The sequence below is a fragment of the Plecotus auritus genome (assembly GCF_963455305.1).
Source record: "Plecotus auritus genome assembly, chromosome: 3".
Lineage (NCBI taxonomy): Eukaryota > Metazoa > Chordata > Mammalia > Chiroptera > Vespertilionidae > Plecotus > Plecotus auritus.
Genome location: NC_137772.1, coordinates 137,240,599 through 137,259,040, shown reverse-complemented (window position 1 = coordinate 137,259,040; position 18,442 = coordinate 137,240,599).

The window sequence follows — 18,442 nt, the reverse complement described above, 5'->3', positions numbered from 1 at the left end:
GTATTTCCCGAGATTTGAAACACCAGCTGACTAGAGGGCGCTGCCCCCTGGTGATGTCAGAACTTCTGCCATGATTCCCAGAAAATCTTTGAGGTTGATGAAGAAAAGATGGAAGACACCTTTGTCTGCCACTGCATTTTTTCATGTTCTGTTTCCGATGCCTACAATGCTCCACCTCACCTCACCCTCATCACTTTCAATCATAACTCCCACATCTGTTTCCTTGGTAAAACACTACCATTGGTAATCATCATGTTTTTTATTGTCCTAACTGCTGAATATCTTTCCTCACCATTCCCTACCCACAACTAGAATATAAGATTCATAGAGCAGGGATCCATAACTCTATTACTAATTCCTAGAAAAAAAAATGACCAATGCATAACAGGTGTTCCATATATAGATTTAAATTAACTAACTAACTTTAGAAGCTAACTTGCACTATTTCAGACTTTTTATTTGTCTCTTTCTGAACCACAAATAATTAATGAAATGATCTTTATTGGGAGTCAAAAGGAAGAGCCTTAAATGTTGAGTTGCTAGGTGGCATATTATTATATGACCAGCGGGAGTGGTCTAAGCATCCCAGTGACCTCAGAGAAGACTTGCAGATAATTCCTTGCCAGTCTGCCTTCTTCTTCTTCTTCTTCTTCTTCTTCTTCTTCTTCTTCTTCTTCTTCTTCTTCTTCTTCTTCTTCTTCTCCTTTCTTGCTGTTGTTTTTTGTTGTTGTTAATCCTCCCTCAAGGATATCTTCCCATTGATTTTTAGAGAGAGGGATAGACAGAGAGAAACATCAGTATGAGAGAAACACATCAATTGGTTGCCTCCTAACTAGGGCCCAGGCCGGGGAGGAGCATCCGCAGGCCGATGCTCTATCCACTGAGCCAAACCTGCCAGGGCTGCCATGCTCTTCTGATCCCAGGGTGGAACACTAACCCCTATGTGACTCAGCCACTATTTGCTCCTGCCATGTGTGCACCCCACCCTTGTTATTCTTCATGTGTGAAGAGGCTTGGGACTTGTTCCAACTGCCTCTGTGCTTAACACTTTATTGCTTTGTCCTCTCTTCTTTCTCATTCATGAGTTCTCTTGGGCAATATAAAATTTTATGTGAGATGAAGAGAAACACATATGTAATAGAAAAACACAACTGTGAAATGAAAAAAAATGTTTTTAATGAAACTATGAAATGACTATAGGTTGATTCATCAGAGGAAACACATGGAAACTATTACCCACAAATTCAACAGTTATGAAACCTGAAACCTCTTCTATATTTTGTTCAGAATTATGTGTTTGGCCTTCAGGAATTCATGTTAATTGTCTGCTCAAAGACCAAGGAAAATATGTCATTGGTTGGTTAAGAGACATAAATAGATCTTCTGCTTTTTTGTTTCTAAATTAATATTGGAGAAACAAGAAACAGAGCATTGAAACGGAGTCTTCAGTAGATGCCTCTGCAGCTGGGAAAATTCTAAATCAAGTGTGTTTTGTATCCAAGGACTAAAATGAGGTTAATAGGGAAGTAGCAGCAGAGAACAGTTTGCTGTTTTGACTTTGGCCTTCTAAGACTATTCTAGGTATAGCTACCATGATTCAGAAGTTCAGGTCACATCAGGCAGTCGGAGACTAAATGTTACTTAATAGTTTTCTTTCCAGTTTTGATTTCTAGTATGCTAGTTCTCTCCTGGCATAATGACCCTAATAATATAATATGGATGGAGTTGACCTGGTTGACCAGTGATTCTACAAACTATCTTCAAAGGTCACACTGTAACCATAACCAAAATCTTTTCACCTTAGTAATATATCAACTGAGCAACAAAATTGCGAGTCTCTTTTAAACCTCCATGCAGGAAGGGTAAAGGAATACTTGAGTCCTGCAGTTTCCTGGTCAGGCAACTAATATACTCATTGCATTCAGTCTCTCTCGATCTCTCTGTCTCTCTACCTTTCTGTCTGTCTGTTTCTCTCTCTCTCTCTGTCTCTCTCTCTCCCCCCCTGTTTGGATACCTTTGCCATCATGAGTTCAGGCCTTGGGTTCTCTGCTTCAGTTATTCCACCTGGATATTAAAAAACAAGCCAAGTACCAACTGTCAGTTCATGTTTGTAAAGTAAACTAGATTATCTGAAAAAGTGATAAAAGTTGTAAACTTAGAACAGGATATGCTTGGTAGTTCTGCTATTCCAAATATTTTTGATAATACACTTCTTTAAATTTAAAGATTTTTAGTCAACCAAAAGCCAAAGGTCTTACTAGCTAAGTAAAAATAAGAAAGGGCATTGTTAAATTTTAGTGTAATAACATCATGATACAGGGATGTATCCCAGGGATAAGCTTCAGAGGATTAACTAGGCAAAGGGATCTAGAAACAAGTTTCTTCAAAGAAGAAAATGGAAAAGACTTGGGGTGTTGAACACACAATACAATATATAAAGGATGTATTATAGAATTGTATGTCTGAAACCTATGTTTCATGCATCACCCCATTAGATGCATCCAACAAATAAATAAATAAATAAACAAACAAACAAATAAATAAATAAAGGAAAGGAGAATGTATAAGTGATGGGTGGAAACAAACATCAAGATACTCTGTTCCACTCTTTCCTGTATCCCTACAGCCTTCTACTTCCCCTATCATGATAATTATCACACTTCATGGTATACTTGTTGAACTGTCTCCTTTCCATGTTATTCTGAGAGTAGTGAAAAGACCTCCTGTCCCACTCAACATTATAGCCCTGATGTCCAGCACAACAGCATTGTGTTGTGAATCAGACCACTTGGGTTCATATCCTGGCTCTACCACTGACTTAATGTGTGCTTTGGACAAGTTTCTTACTCTGTCTATGCCTCAGTGTCCTCATTTTTAACATGGGAGAATGGATCTAGCAAGTGCCCAGCACATAGCAGAAGCTTGATAAATGAATCTAACAATCACTACATCCCCCAGGAACATTTAAATCTGCAGGGAGCACTTACTTCCATGATTTCACATCGAAGACAGTATGTTCTAATGAAATGAGCATAAATTTTAGACTCATATAAATCTGAGTTCATTGGAATACTGAGTTCAATATTCTGTAATTACATAAATTGGGATAAGATTCTCTCTTTCAAGTTTGTTGAGAATTAAAAGAGATAACATACACAAGAGGCCTGACATATAGTAGGTACTCAGCATATGCTTGTTTTGCTACCATCATTACCCACACATATCTCTTCTCATCTTTTGTTTGTACTTCATTGTATGATGTTTTAGAAACACCTCTTGTGTAGCCAGTCATTTAACTTTTCCTTAAGGCCCAAATTCTGTCATCCCCAGTAGAATATAAATTCTTTAGGGTAAGACTCTTCACTTTATTTCTCAGAGATTCTCATGATGACTTGAACAAGACTGTTCCCAGATTAGATATTCAATATGAATTGAATGAATATTAAATTGAAAAGAGAGAATCTCGTTAAGTCAAGGGTCCAGGATTATAAAGAATAGAGACCTAGGAATGGTTCATGAAAATCAATATAAATGACTCATGCAAATGAACTGACTGAAATATATTTAGGACTCCCTTAGGTAGGAAAAATCCATTTCCATCCCTAGGATAGGTTTGGAATCCCTTAGAGACAGTCCTGCCTGAAGAAAAGGACGACCTCTCAAAATCCTTCCTTGACCTATTATTCTCTCTCTCTGCTGTATTTTAATCAATTTATCAATAAATTTAGACAGAAAGAGGTCCACCATATTATCTGGATGAGATGCATATTTTCCACATGGCACAAATGGTATAAATAACATATCCCAAAATGTAACACAATTACAATTCAAGGTATTACTAAAATAAAACTAGTTATATTTTTATTAGATAAAAGACTCTCACTGCAGATAAACCAATCTGCTATTTTAATCCTAAATCAGAACAACTGTGAATTATGCTGCTTCTAGTGACTATAAAATGCATTGCTAAAATCTTATTACTAAAAGTTTTATTACTTATCACTAAAGAATTACTAGATGCCATGATACATCATTTACAGGCTACTATTAGTAACCTGAGTGCTAAGAAATAAGAAATTTAAACAATATAAGGGACGATGGCTCAGCACATGGGGAAAGATGTCCATTTCACAAAATGGCCCCACTAAATTTGAAATCCACCAACAAAAGCACAGATGAAAAAAATCTATAGATCTACTCATCTACTTCTTCTTAAATATTTAAATATAGCAGTATTTCTCACTCTGGACCCAAAGACTCTTGGAGGATCCATAGGCATCTGTTCAGGTGTCATGAATTACATAAAATTTAAATTTTTGCATATTAATATTAATGATATATTTTTGATTTATTTTTACTTTTAAGAACAGAACTAATACAGTTCTATTTCTGCTGTTACAAATTATCACAAACTTACTGGGTTAAAACAACACAAATTTATTATCTTAGAGTTTTTGAGATCAGAAGTCTGACATGGGCCTCACCCGGCTAAAATTGAGGTGTCAGCCAGGCTGTGCTTCTGAGGGTTTAATGTAGAAAATTCTTTTTCTTACCTTTTCACCTTTAGGAGGTCACCCGCATTCTTTGGCTTGTTGCTTCCTTCCATCTTCAGAGACAGTGATGTAGCATCTCTCTGATCCTGCTTTCATGATCACATCGCTTTCTTTGACTATAACCTGGGAAAAACGTTTCTCCAAGTATAACAATTCATGTATTAAATTCAGCCCAGCTAGATAATCTCCCTGTTTTAAGGTTCTTAAACTTAATCACATCTGCAAAACTTCTTTGGTCCTGTAAGGTAACAGGTTACAAGTTCTGGAGACTAGGATGTAGATGCCTTTGGAGGAGGCAATATTCTGCATAACATAAAAAAGTTTGTTTGTTTTTAATTTATAATTGGCAATTTTAAAAGTTTCAAAATAATATTTTATCTTCATAAATCAGATTATTCAAATTAGGATGGGTGAACACACAATTCTGAATATCTCTAATATTTTAAAAAATGTTTCTAATTTTGAGAAACCCAGGCATTTAGCTTTTTCCATCTAGACCTGCTATCTAATCAGAGACAGTATTCCTGTGGGAATAGATTAACTTTGTTCAGATTCACCAAAGACTCCATCTTATGAGGATGCTATCATATGAATATGTACTTTAAATTCAAGAAGGTTCATGTTAAGGAGTACAGACAATATTATACAAAATCTATTGCCATTCTTGGGAAAAAAAACTCACTAATCATTTTCTACAATTGTGTATCAGTGTCATCATCACCAGGTAGAAGGAAGAGTCCATCAGACCTCTTCCTGCATAATAACGGAAAAGAGCCTTATTAAATGATTGTGGGGCAGAGGAGCTTACACTGCTCTTGTCCCTCCACTACTTTCTGATACAAAAGAAACAGCACATCATTGATCAAACAACATTAGAACAGTTAGCCAAGTTGCAAGTGGACAGTGTTCTAAGAGGACAAGAAGCAGTGGGATGGCATTAGAGATAAATGGGGAAAAGCAGTCATAGAGAATGGTGCTCCTTAACGAAAGGTCCATCAATGATCTTCTGGGGAACTTGGAACCCCTAATATTCTGTGAGTATTTGTGAATTTTTCCTAGGAGAAAAGATCCTATCATTCATAGAATTCTCAGAGGTATGTGACTCCAAAAAGACTAAAACCACTGTTCTCCCATGGAAAAAAACAAAACAGTAACCTGATAATTTTGAGAAATAAGACAACCGAACAGTCAAATGGAAAACTGGAATGAAGGACTGAGAGGAGGAGGGGGCAGGAGGTACACTAGAGGCCCGATGCACCAAATTTGTGCAAGACGCTTGGCCCTCGCAGCCCCAGCTTTGTCTGGAAGGTCGTCAGGATGGTTGTTCTGCTGTTCAGTCTAATTAGCATATTAGCTCTTTATTATATAGGATATTCATTAAAGGATTACTTCAGAAATGAATATGAGAAGAAATGGGAAGCTCACAGAGCTCTTTAAATCACCAACTATTTTTCTCTTCCTCCTACCACACTGCACAACCCCACCCCACCCCCAATCCCCCCTTAATAACATGGCATTTGGCCTTTGGCTTTGGTTCTTGTCACTGTTTAGAATAGTGGTCTCCAATGTAAAGGCACTGCATTTATAAAGCCTTAGGAGCTGATGTTCTAAAGTCACATTTACACACACCTACACACACACAAATATGCAAGCACATGGCCTTTTGTAAAAGGGGCTATATTACACAAGAAAGTAATATGAGGCTTATTCACAGCTCCCTGTCTCTTTTCTATCAAATTAACCCAAAATGGAGAAACAAAGACAATACCACTCTAAGATGTACTTTTTTATAACACATTATTAATGGTGCAGCTTACCACCACCTGCAAAATGAGTAAAATGTATTACCAATAAAATCTAGTGGGACTCTACCCCAGAAATAGAAGGGGTGTGAAATATTTACTCACATTTACCCATGTTTACTGTGTTAAATGCCAAATTCTGCAACTGAGTCAATACACTCTGATCTCTCATTGTGTCTTTTTAATCACTTTCTCTCATATAAATAGTTTAGGTTTCCAAATCTCTGCCATTCCATTATAAATACAGCTCATTCACACACATTTTGTTAAAACACTGCATGTTACTTCTTGGATTCCAATTACCCAACAGAAGGTGCATTGAATTTGCCTGGGAAACAAGGACAATGTCTGTTTGTAAAAATTTATGCATTCCTTCCTCCCCTCAGAGTGTTTTTGACATCTAAGAAAGTCAAACCCTAGGGGAAAATATAAACAAGCTGCTTGGAATATACACACAATTACATATCCTATTTGTAAAATATACTGCCACCATCTTGCCAAGCAGTGCAAAAAGGAAACATTTATTTCCATGTAACTCACACAAACATTCTTTTCTTCATCCCCACCAAAGCTTAAATGGCTTAAATGATAAATACATAATTTAGCTGAAACAAACCGTGATTTCAAATGTTAAAATTCCAAGTGCAAAATGGGTGACATTGCATCCTGCTTTTATTGATATGTAAGGCGATATATATTAGGGAATCAATAAGACTCGGAGAACATAACACCAAACTTCTAAGAACATCAGAGAAAGAGAATATTTTTAAACAATCCTATCTGGTGGTTGGAAAATGCATATAATACCCTAGAAAACAGGAGACTTTGTCATATATATACAAATGCATATACACACATACATATATCTCTCCCATGAGATCTTGCACCTATAAGCACCTTATAAGTTAAATAAAATTGATTACATAGTGTGGCCAGAGGAAAGGATTCAGGATTTGGGATCAAACAGACATGGGTTAGAATTCTGTATTTGCTACTCATTAGCTGTTTGATTTGGGGCAAATGTATTACCTCTTTGATCCTCCGTTGCTTTCAAGTATAATTGAGGAAAATGCCATTCTTGTAAGAATGGTGAGAAGACTGGCTTGTACCTGGCACATGGTGGGTACTGGAGGAAATGCAAGTTGTTAGCATTAGTCATATAATTACTTATTAATTCACCAGACACTGAGTTCCTACTCTTGCCCCTGCATTGTGCCTTCATGGGACATATATTGATCTTAGTGCACTAAGTACACATTTCAACTCACATAGTTTTTTCTTCTATTGCTCAATTTAATTTACTGTTTGAACTCTCATCCTCATTCTGCCTATTGCTGGATACTTACACTCAGGAAAATCAGGGTCTTTTCTCCAGCTTTTCTCTGGGGTTATGGCATGATTCAGACAGTAATAGAAAGGAAAGGTATAGGGTTACAGTTTAGTGAAGGACAAAAATAAGTGATTTATTTTAAAATAATATAATGAATACTATTATAGTGGGATGATGATATTTTGAAATATGAGCACCATCTCTGCTTTAGAACCCCTTGCTCTTTCCCCATTTTAGCCAAATGGCTGTATTGCCCCAAAAACTATTATAGCAAACATCAGAGTAAAAGTTTTTGACTTTCATAATCCCAGGCTTGAGGGAAGTCAGGACGTGGAGAGGGACATGATGGGATTAGAACTAGACTTCCCACACACCTCCTCCCACCCTCCACTATCTCACCCAGGACTGAATGATATGTTCTGAGTGGGGAGGAAGGACAGTCAGGGGACCTTACAGGCAGCCAGGTCTACAAGAAGGGCCCCTGTGCTGAGGAGAGGGGATGACAGGACCTTCAGATGAAATCAAGAGCCCCAGTAATGGAGGAATTCAGTCTTCAGTCTCCCAGTTAACAGAATGGTTTCATATTCCTAAGAATGATCGAGAGGGGCAGGCCTTGGCACCCTAAACCTTCTCATTGCCCAACACAGCTTGGGAACATACATTTCTGTCTTCCCAGGAAGGGCACTAAAGCCGGGAATTTTGTTAAATCGTTTTGGAAATGAGGGTGATGTTAGAGCCACCTGTCAGGACTGACAATCAAAGGGACAATGAAGACAATGGGCATCAAGTGGAGGCCAGCAAGCATAGATGATGGCCGAGGACACCTTCCCTAAACCAAATGATTTCCTTCTATATGAGCCACGTGATCACATGTGTTTAAACATAACCCCAGAGAAGAGATGGGACAAGTACCCTGCTTCCCCGAAGACTAGGTATCCCACAAGAGGCACCACGAGGGTTCCAAATGCAAACCAAATTGATCAATAGAAAAAATTATGAGCTGAAGTGTGTGCCTAGTGCACTAAGATCAAGGTATGGCCAGGGTCCCATGATTCCAAAGAAAAGAGGCTGGAATCAGAATAGGGTAGATTTCACCTGGGATCAGGAGTGCTCCGCACAGAGGCAAAATCGGTGCGATTGTACAAAAGTGGGAATGGTGAGTTTGAGGGTAGCAAGTAATTGGATATGGCTTGTCTTCCAGGACAGGTTGGGGAGTGGCAGGAGGCCCAGCTGCAAAGGAAAACCTGGGTCAGACCATGAAGACTATTATCCAAAATGCTCTAGCACTTTAAAAGGAACATTCTAGCAATTACGTATAATGTTACTTGGGAGGGAAGCATGAAGGCCTAAAATTAGAGATCACAAGTTCAAACGAGCTCAGACAGAAAATGAAAAGAAAACTGACTAAAGTAGAAAGCGAAGAGTGAAGCTAATGACGGCACCCAGCACACCTAGGAAGAATAAATATGAAAGAACAGGCAGAAACAGATTTAAATGATGTTTATTTAGTTCACTAGTGGGAATCCTAGCAGTGTGTTTAATTTAGGTTTTGTTTTTCAAAAAAGGATAAAGTCCCAGGATCAGAAATCTTGTTAGAAGTTCTTCTATAAAGGACACCAAATTCCAGAAATGGAAGATCCTGGCCACCAGCATTGCCCTCTTACCCCAGCTTTAGGAGCTTAGGGAAAGAAAGTCCCCAGCGCCTTCTTTAAAGGGATCAGACGATGGGGCCCAAGCCTTGCAATTGCAGCTGTGTGATGTAGCAAGGTGGCAGCAGGCTGAGCTACATCTGTGTTCGTGGGTAGAGAGCACACTAGCCTCTCTTTGGCATGATGAGGGCTGGGGTCTAAGCCTTGGGAGATCTGTCTTGGATGATGATCCCTTACCTCTCACCCCAATACACCTTCTCCACTTAGTCCATGCTGATGGGGACTCTGAGTTTTGACAGAGCATTTGGCTATGTAGGATACAAACTGCATTTTCCAGAGTTCCTTGCAGGAGGGTGTAGTCATGAGATTAAATTCCAGACCATATGTCATAAGCTAAAGTACCACGTGGCAGCTTCCAAGAGCCTGCCTTAAGAGAAGAATGTGTGTGTACTCTCTGCTGTTTCTCTAACTCATTCTCTGGCCTACTTCTGAAATACAAAATCCATTATCTTGGATGATAATGTGGGGTGAAGAAACAAGATATAAAGGGAACGTGTGTCTCTGACATAATGGAACATTATGCCAGCCTGGAGCCCACCATCAATCCAGACTTTTACATGAATTAAAAATACACAATTATCTTGTTTTGTTTTTTTTCTGTCACTGGCATCCAGATAATTCACATGGGCAAACTCTATCCAGAACAGAGTGTACACTGGCCAATTTTTGACTTAAGCCCAAAAATTCAAGCTAGGGGCTCCTCAGTGAGAGGTTTCTCCCTGCAATGGAATCCAATGCATCCAGCTCTCATAACCTTGAGATATTTGCATCATAGAAAAAAAAAATTCCCTTAGTCTGACCCCATACTCATCTGACAACTTAATTTTTAATTTTATTTTCTATAAAGCATGTCTGTAATGAGAGCATGTTCTGATCCAGAGAGGAGAGGCCTTGGTGCCCCTGACAGTATAATTGCATATTTGGTAAATTAGTATTCTAGTTTTTACTATAGTCTCCAGGAGCCCATCCCAGACAGTTAAGCTTCCCATTGGACTGGCCATATCAGGTTTCTGCAGATGTGCAGGGCTAGTTCCCATGTGGAGTAAACTTGCCAAGATTTTGCCAACCTATAAAATGTTTTTGGATAGTCACCCCACCTCTCCTGACACCTCTCTAAACTTGCCTCATGCTTACTTTTCTAAACTTTAACAATTACAATCATAGTTGGACACAACCACCTAAACTGATAGGAGTGTGTGATACAGTCTGTTATGCTGGCTCTCATTAGCCAAAAACATATGGTACACTAAGAACATGGGGGAAAAACATGTATTCACATTGTTCTATAATGGAATTTTATAAACATTTATTTTTAGAAAATATTTTGAGATAAAATCATGATGGTAAGCAACCATTAATCAACTCTGCATAGCTATGATTAAAAGACTATCCTTGAGGCTGTCCTTGAGTTTGATTACTACTGGCTACACCACCTAGTAGCTGTGCAATAATGGACAAATTACTTGGTTTCTGTAAGCCTCAGTTTCCTCATCTGTAAAACAGGAGAGATAATGGTACTATCTCATTAGGTTCTCATCAGGATTTAGTTAGTAATATATATAGTCTGAGAATAATGCCTGGTATATACTAACTAGCTATTATTCTTTTGAGGATTTAGATAATCCATTTAAAATACTTAAAGTGTTCTGCCTGGTACAATCATTATATGTTGGTCATTGTCATAATTATTAGGCAAAGTCACTCAATAAACCCTTCTCTAGTCCAGTCAGCAAGGGGCAGCGATGGAAGCAGCAGGGGAGTGGACTCTTGCTGCTATAGCAGCTGCCCCGGTAAACACAGCCTCAGTGGCTATTGAGCTCTGTTCCCTGATAAGGCAGGCCTTGATAATAGCCAACTCTGATAAGGGAGGGGAATTATCTCCTATGAAGGCCTTTTGGAAACTCAGTGAGTTTTCCTCTCCACTTTCCTTTCTTATTCCTGTTGGAGGAACAAACACAGGTATAGAGCAGACCCTGGAAAGCTAACCGTATGGCTTTAAACAGGCTGATACAGCACAGCCCTTATAGAGAGGCCTTGGCATCTGGTTTCTTTCCTCTCTCCTCTATGGAGATGAATGTTAGTCTCTCCATGATGAGGTGATGATGCCCTTCATAACGTCAAAGAGCTTCCACATGAAGACACCTCAAAAATCCAAACAACTTGCATTTTTAATAGACTTTATTTTTAGAGCACTTTTAGGGTCACAGCCAAATGGAGTACAAAGTACAGAGATTTCCCATATACCCTCTGTCACCACATAGACAGGCATAGCTTCCTCCACTATCAACATCCCCCACAGAGTGATACATTTGTAGCATCCATGGATCTACTTTGACACATTATTATTGCTCAAAGCCCATAGTTTACATTAAGGTTCACTCCTGGTGGTGTACATTCTATGGGTTTGAACAAATGTGGAACGACATGTATTGACCATTCTAGTGTTACACAGAATAGTTTCACTGCCCTTAAAATCATTGATGCCCTGCCTAGTCATCTCTCCCTCCCCCCACCCATGATCTTTCTACTGTGTTCATGGTTTTACCTTTTCCAGAATGTCAGATAGTTGAAATCATATAGCGTGTAGCCTTTTCAGTGTAGCTTCTTTCACTCAATAATATGCATTTTAGATTCCTCCATGGCTTTTTATGGCTTGATAGCTTATTTCTTTTTAATGCTGAATAGTATGTTATTGTCTGGACATACTGCAGTTTACTTATCCATTCACCTACTGAAGAACATCTTGGTTGTTTCTAAGCTTTGGCAATTATGAATAAATCTATAAACATCCATGGACAGGTTTTTATGTGGACATAAGTTTTCAGCTCATTTAGGCAAATAAGAAGGAGTGCAATTGCTGTATCTGTAAGAATATACTTAGTTTTGCAAGCAACTACCAAATTTTCTTCCAAAATGGTTGAACCACTTTGCATTCCCATGAGCAATGAATGAGCAAGTTCCTATTGCTCCTTATCCTCATCAGCATTTGATGTTGTCAGTGTTCCAGATTTTGGCAGTTATAATAGGTATGTAGTGATATCTCATTTTTGTGTGGACTTGCAATTCCTTAGTGACATATAATGTTGAGCATCCTTTCATATGCTTATTTACCACCTATAGATCATTTTTGATGTAGTGTCTATTTGGCCTTTTTGCCTACTTTTAAATCAGGTTGTTTATTTTCTTACTGTTGAGTTTAAGAGTTATCTGCATATTTTAAGTAACAGTTCTTTATTAGATATGTCTTTTGCCAATTTTTTCTCCCAGGCTGTGGCTTATCTTCTCTTTCTCCTCTTGATAAAACTTACATTTTAATATCTATGTAAATATTTTCCTTTCCTTGCCGAAAGTCTATTGCTGTTGCTTTTGTTGTTGTTGTTGTTGTTGTTGTTGTTGGCCATGAAAAGAACACAAAAAATGGCAGAGAAATCACAGTGAAACAAAAACAAAACACAAAACGAAATAAAACAAACACTTTGCAGACACACTCAACTCAGGAAGTATAGAATAGTTCTCACTGATCAAATATGTATAGTATAGCTTGCTGGGTCAGCTTTTACTGTATGAGAGTACTCAGAGTATGGGAACATTATGTGATCACAGTGTACTATAATAGATTATTACATATATTTTATTTTAGGAACATATTTCAAAGACAAATGTCATTCTAATGAGTTGAACACATTAAGAAGAATATTTTGAGTAGGTGAGGAAGGAGTTTTAAGGGCCCTATCTCCTTCCAAGGTATTGCCCTTCCAACGTGAAATAAAGGCTGACTAGAGAAAAGCTAATGGTCTTCATGGGGCCCTGAAGACTTTCTGAGACTGGATAAGGATTTATTTTGATTTGGTTAAGGAAGCCAAGAGTGCATAAATCCATGAATCTGTCATAGAAGAAGAAGGATATTTTGGGTCTGATATGGTCTTTGTGTACTATGCTGAAGAGCATGGAAATTTCCAAAAGAATAGTCACAGAGGCAGATCTTGGGTTTCCAAAGTGCATTGTCCCTGACACATGGAAACTGCACATGAAGGTATTTCAGGTGTTGCCCAAATCATGCAGGAAGCTTGAAGTAGATACCTGTTTCTCCAGTGTAAGGTCATGTACCAGACATACACACTCACTAATTTAATATAAAGTGTATTGTAAAATGCTGAACTCTGATATTAAATGTAGGCAAAACACTTAAGGAGGTCCCTTGTTGTTGAAAGTATCAGCTATTAGAGTCTAAGGCTCAAGATGCTGCATTTGGAAGGAGCCATTTCCTTCAGCCATTAGGAAGGGCTGTGCAATCCTGAAAGTCCAGGAAATGAATACCAAGGGTCTTCTATCCTTAGCAGATCCTATGCTCACAGTATCATCATGTCACAGAGACCAACACAGAAGGGTGCAGAGACTCTCCACTCTCTCAGTTTACACAGTTCTCAGTCTCACATACGGAGAGCTGTGTAAACTATGCACCTTGAACTGGTCTTTCCAGTGATTCCCCAAACTCCAGGCTGGAAGTTGGTCCTGCAAAGAATCCTGATACACTCATGTTCTTTGTCCCTCTCTTCTTACAGTCCATTAAGTAGAGAAAATAGTAAATTAGCATGCAAAGGCATCTAGCATTGATCATACCAACTCTTAAGAAACTTTTATTTTAGACCTGTATTCAAGAATTCATGTTGGCCTTTATACCAAATATCAACAGCCATAATAATGGTTAAATATATTCATTTACATCCCTTTGATATATTATATTTATATCATAATGTAATATTTTTTTAATTTAAGACTTTAAAAAATACTCTTAGTCATAGAGTACAAATTAGAATGTGACCTTAAAATTCATGAATTCAACTTCTTCATTGGATTCAATAGAGATGACGTGATTTTCCACAGCAAGTTTGTGATAGATAAAGCTCTATCAAAGATCTTTCTTAAGCTAAAAGACATGGTATAATAGACTCACAGCTTCTGCTACCCAAAATCCATTTACCCTTTTCTTGGTTCCCCAATTTTCCTGAGGAAAATGCTGGCTGCCCCCCCACCCCCCCAAAAAAGGACACATATCTGCTTTCTCAGTCTGGCATTCCAGTAGAGCAAGTGACACAAGCATGAAACCATCTGCACAAAGCATTTGTCCCAATCACAATAATTGGTTCAGAAATAGGTAATGACTCCATCAGAGCAAAAGAGACAAAATGAGATTTTTCTGATAATATGGAGACAAATACCTTTATTCTTCCCATAGAATTGAAGTACAAGGATATAAGAACCAAAGACATGCATCAAAAAAGGCCAATCTATGAAGAATGAATCCATCACATAAAGGAGAACAGGAAAGAAAATATGTTTTCTTAATCCCTTTATCAAACCATAGCTGAAGCCAGCCCGAGCCCTGAGTTTTCAGATACACTGAGCCAATAACTTTCCTTTTTTAACCTAGTTTCAGAAGTCACCATTAAACTTCATATTCCTCTGCCCAGAACACCCTTCCTCCAGATAAACACAATTAGCTCTATCCTTTCCTTCAAATATTTACTTAAATGTCACTTCTTCAATTAAACATTTCTTGACTGCCATATTTTACATTGCAGCCCTCACCTTCAACATCTATAACCACAGGACCAGCTCAAAATGGTCCTATTCCTCTTAATGAAATACTGAGTTGTTTTTCAAGAGACAACAGACCAAAATGGCAAGTCATGCAGCCAAAACACATGCAGAGGAGAGAATTCTGACCTCCAGTTGCACTGAGAACTAAAGGACCATTATATACTAGTAATGGAACTTGAATACCAGAACCATTTCAAAAGCAAAGGGTCCATTGTCCAGGAAGAACCTGTGCTGACACCACTTAACAGAATGGCCAAGCTCTAAGGTCCTCCAGTTAAAACCTGCCCCACCAGCATTTTCACCTACCTGTCCCCGCTAGACCCTTAAAAGCCTACCCTGAACCCTGGGTTGGGAAGTTCAGGCTTTTGAGCATTAGCTTCCCGTTCTCCTGGGTGGTGCCATTCATAATAAAATAGCCGATCTTCCCCTACTGCAATTCTTGGCATTTAGTGTTTGCCTCTGCTAGCACTGGGTGGACAAACTCTCTCTGTTCCATAACAAATTTTCTATCCTCCTTACCTTTGTTCCCCTCTGTGGCACTTATCTGCAACTAATACTTCATGGATTTTATTTACTTCCTTTATTGTCTGTCTTTCCACTACAATGTTAGCTCATTGAGGGTACAGATCTTTGTTATATTTCCTGCCATATTCCCAGGCTTTGGAGGAACCCCTGGCATAGAGTAAACATTAAATAAAAAATGGTTAAATTAATTATTACTTAATTAATTAGTTAATCAAATCACCATATCTAACACATTGTCCATAAATTATTTTTATTTTAAGCATTTAGCTGGCAGTCATGATAGGGACAGGGAACAACCACAACAGCAAACATGGACAGTTACAAAAGTCTCAGAACCTGTCAATGAGCTCATTGTCTTTCTTTCTGATTTATAGATTCTGCCTCCCCATGGAGCAGGTTACCTGAAACCCCAAAGACTCAGCTTTTTCTTTTAGAGCACTGCAATTTGACTTCTCCTTCTTCTGGCCCTTATCTATCTTGTCCTCTCTTTACTAAAATAAAATAAAATAGGAAATACACTAGGTACTAAGTTAGCAAAACTGAGTAATTTGTGTCTCTGAACACCCACAGAGATCAGAATAATACCTTTTCTGACTCTCAGAAGAATATTTCAAGAATTTTCTCACAATCTTCAAGAGCAACAAAGATAGATGAGTATATTTCTATTATTAAACCTACACCCCACTTTTCTAATGGCTGAAATGAGAAAATACCTCCTATGCAACCCTGCAAGATGCCATTAATATCTGTCTCCTGCCCCTTCCCATGTTCTTTCCTGTGATTTCAAATTAGCACACAGGCTCCAGGAAATTCGCTAAATCCTCTGCAGTAGTCCAAAGCTAATTGTGCTATCTCACTTTTTGAACACTTTTTCATGTTTTTTTAAAATATACCATTTTTTATTCCAAATGAAAGATGTGACAATAACCCATTTTGTTGTGAGTAGAATTAAAAACAATAAACCTGCAGCCTCGGTAAAACTCAAGCACTACCTTCCCTGTGTGACAGCAGATTTAAATAGACAAAGGCCACATTTTTCCATGAGGGTTTATGTCCTCAGCTAAGATGCAGTTGACAGGATAAACACAGACTAGTTAACCATTACTTCCTGATTATCATTATCCACCAGAATTTATTAACAACATTATCAAGTTAGGTGTGTAAAAGAAAACCAAATAAAACTGTAAGAAGATATCATTAACCTACCAGCACTGGGGCATGGATTCCTACTAGTGAGTGTGAATTCCCTCTAAACTCATCACATATGCCATCCCAGTCTCCCTAATTAACACCCTCACACATTTGTGAATTGACTGGATAAGATTAAGGAATAAGCAAGGACAGCCATTCAGATGGGCTTCTGACCCAAACTTTGATGTCATTAGAAGCATGATATAATACTCTGGCATTTCAAATTTAACAAATATTTCAACTTCTGCAAACCTTTATTACAGTCAGGGAGGAACAAACTTTCCTCTACCCTCAAGGTCCTTCTGGCTGGTGTAATAATCAAATAAACATCAGAAAGATTGGCAAGAAAAAATAACCAAATTTAATGCATACATATGTATGGGAGCACCACATACATCAGAGAGTCAGAGACCCCACATGCAGGAGAGGTTCAGAGATAGAAAGGGAGATTGAGGTATGTAAGACCTGAGCTAGAGATGAGATAATGCACCTTGGGGGCTTTCAGAAGGTCATTGCATAAGAAAAGCAGACATTTAGTAAATAAAAGTTTGTCCTTCCCTATAGCTAGGTCAAAAGAGGTTATCTCTGTTAATCTCCAATTATAACCAAACCTCTAATACAAGTTCTTCTAGGTAGTCAAGGGAAGGGCAAAAGTTTCTGTTGCATCTACAGCTAACCTTGCCTTTAGCTCAAAACAATCTGCATACCCCAGAAGCACCTCTTGGGGTGACTGGTTCTGGACTCCCATATTACTTTTATAAACAAAGCCTTGTGTTAGTGCTCATCCTTAAACACAGACCTGACCATTCTCTTGACTTCCTACGGTGTATATCTATTGTGTACATAAGACAGGTAACTACTCTCTAGGACAGGGGTGGGCAAACTTTTTGACTCGAGGGCCACAATGGGTTCTTAAACTGGACCGAAGGGCCGGAACAAAAGCATGGATGGAGTGTTTGTGTGAACTAATATAAATTCAAAGTAAAGGAGCGGAGGGGAGAGCAAGAGAACCCTTCGCTCTTTCGTCTCCGCAGGCCGGATAGAACAGCCGAACGGGCCGGATCCGGGCAGTGGGCCGTAGTTTGCCCACGGCTGCTCTAGGAACTACCACCCACCGGAGAAGAGGTCTACGTCTTGGGATTAGAGGAAAGAGAGAGATGAATTCAAAATGAGGGGTCTCGGGCAGTTCCTGAGAGGAGATGGGGTAAGAAACATGACCAAGACTTTTATAGATGTTGGTGCACTCATTCATTAAGAATTTAGTGTATGTTCCTGGGCTGGATACAGGGGATACAATGGTGAGCAAGGTGTCTCACTCACTCACAGAGTTTAAAGTGGGGGAACAGTCCTTACTTAAATAATCCCACAAAAACAGTGCATCTTTAATACTGGAGCTATGACAGTGTTTAACCTAACTAGAATAAGGGTGGGAAGCAGGGAAGGCTCCCTGGGAAGGACTTGTAGAAAGCCTCCCATAAAGTGTTTTTGGAGTGAAATCTGGAGAATGAGCGACAGTTATACAACCAAGTGCAGCTGGCAGACAAGCTGGAGGGCACTGCTGGCAAGGACTGTAGTGGGAGGGGGCAGTCAACCGAAAAGAACTTGTGTGGCTGGAGCGCAGAGAGATGCAACGAAGATTTCAGCAACAAAGAAATTCTGGGGTTTGTCCAGGGAATACAGTATACCACCCTGGCTAGAGAAAAATATGCATAACAGGATACAGATCAAACT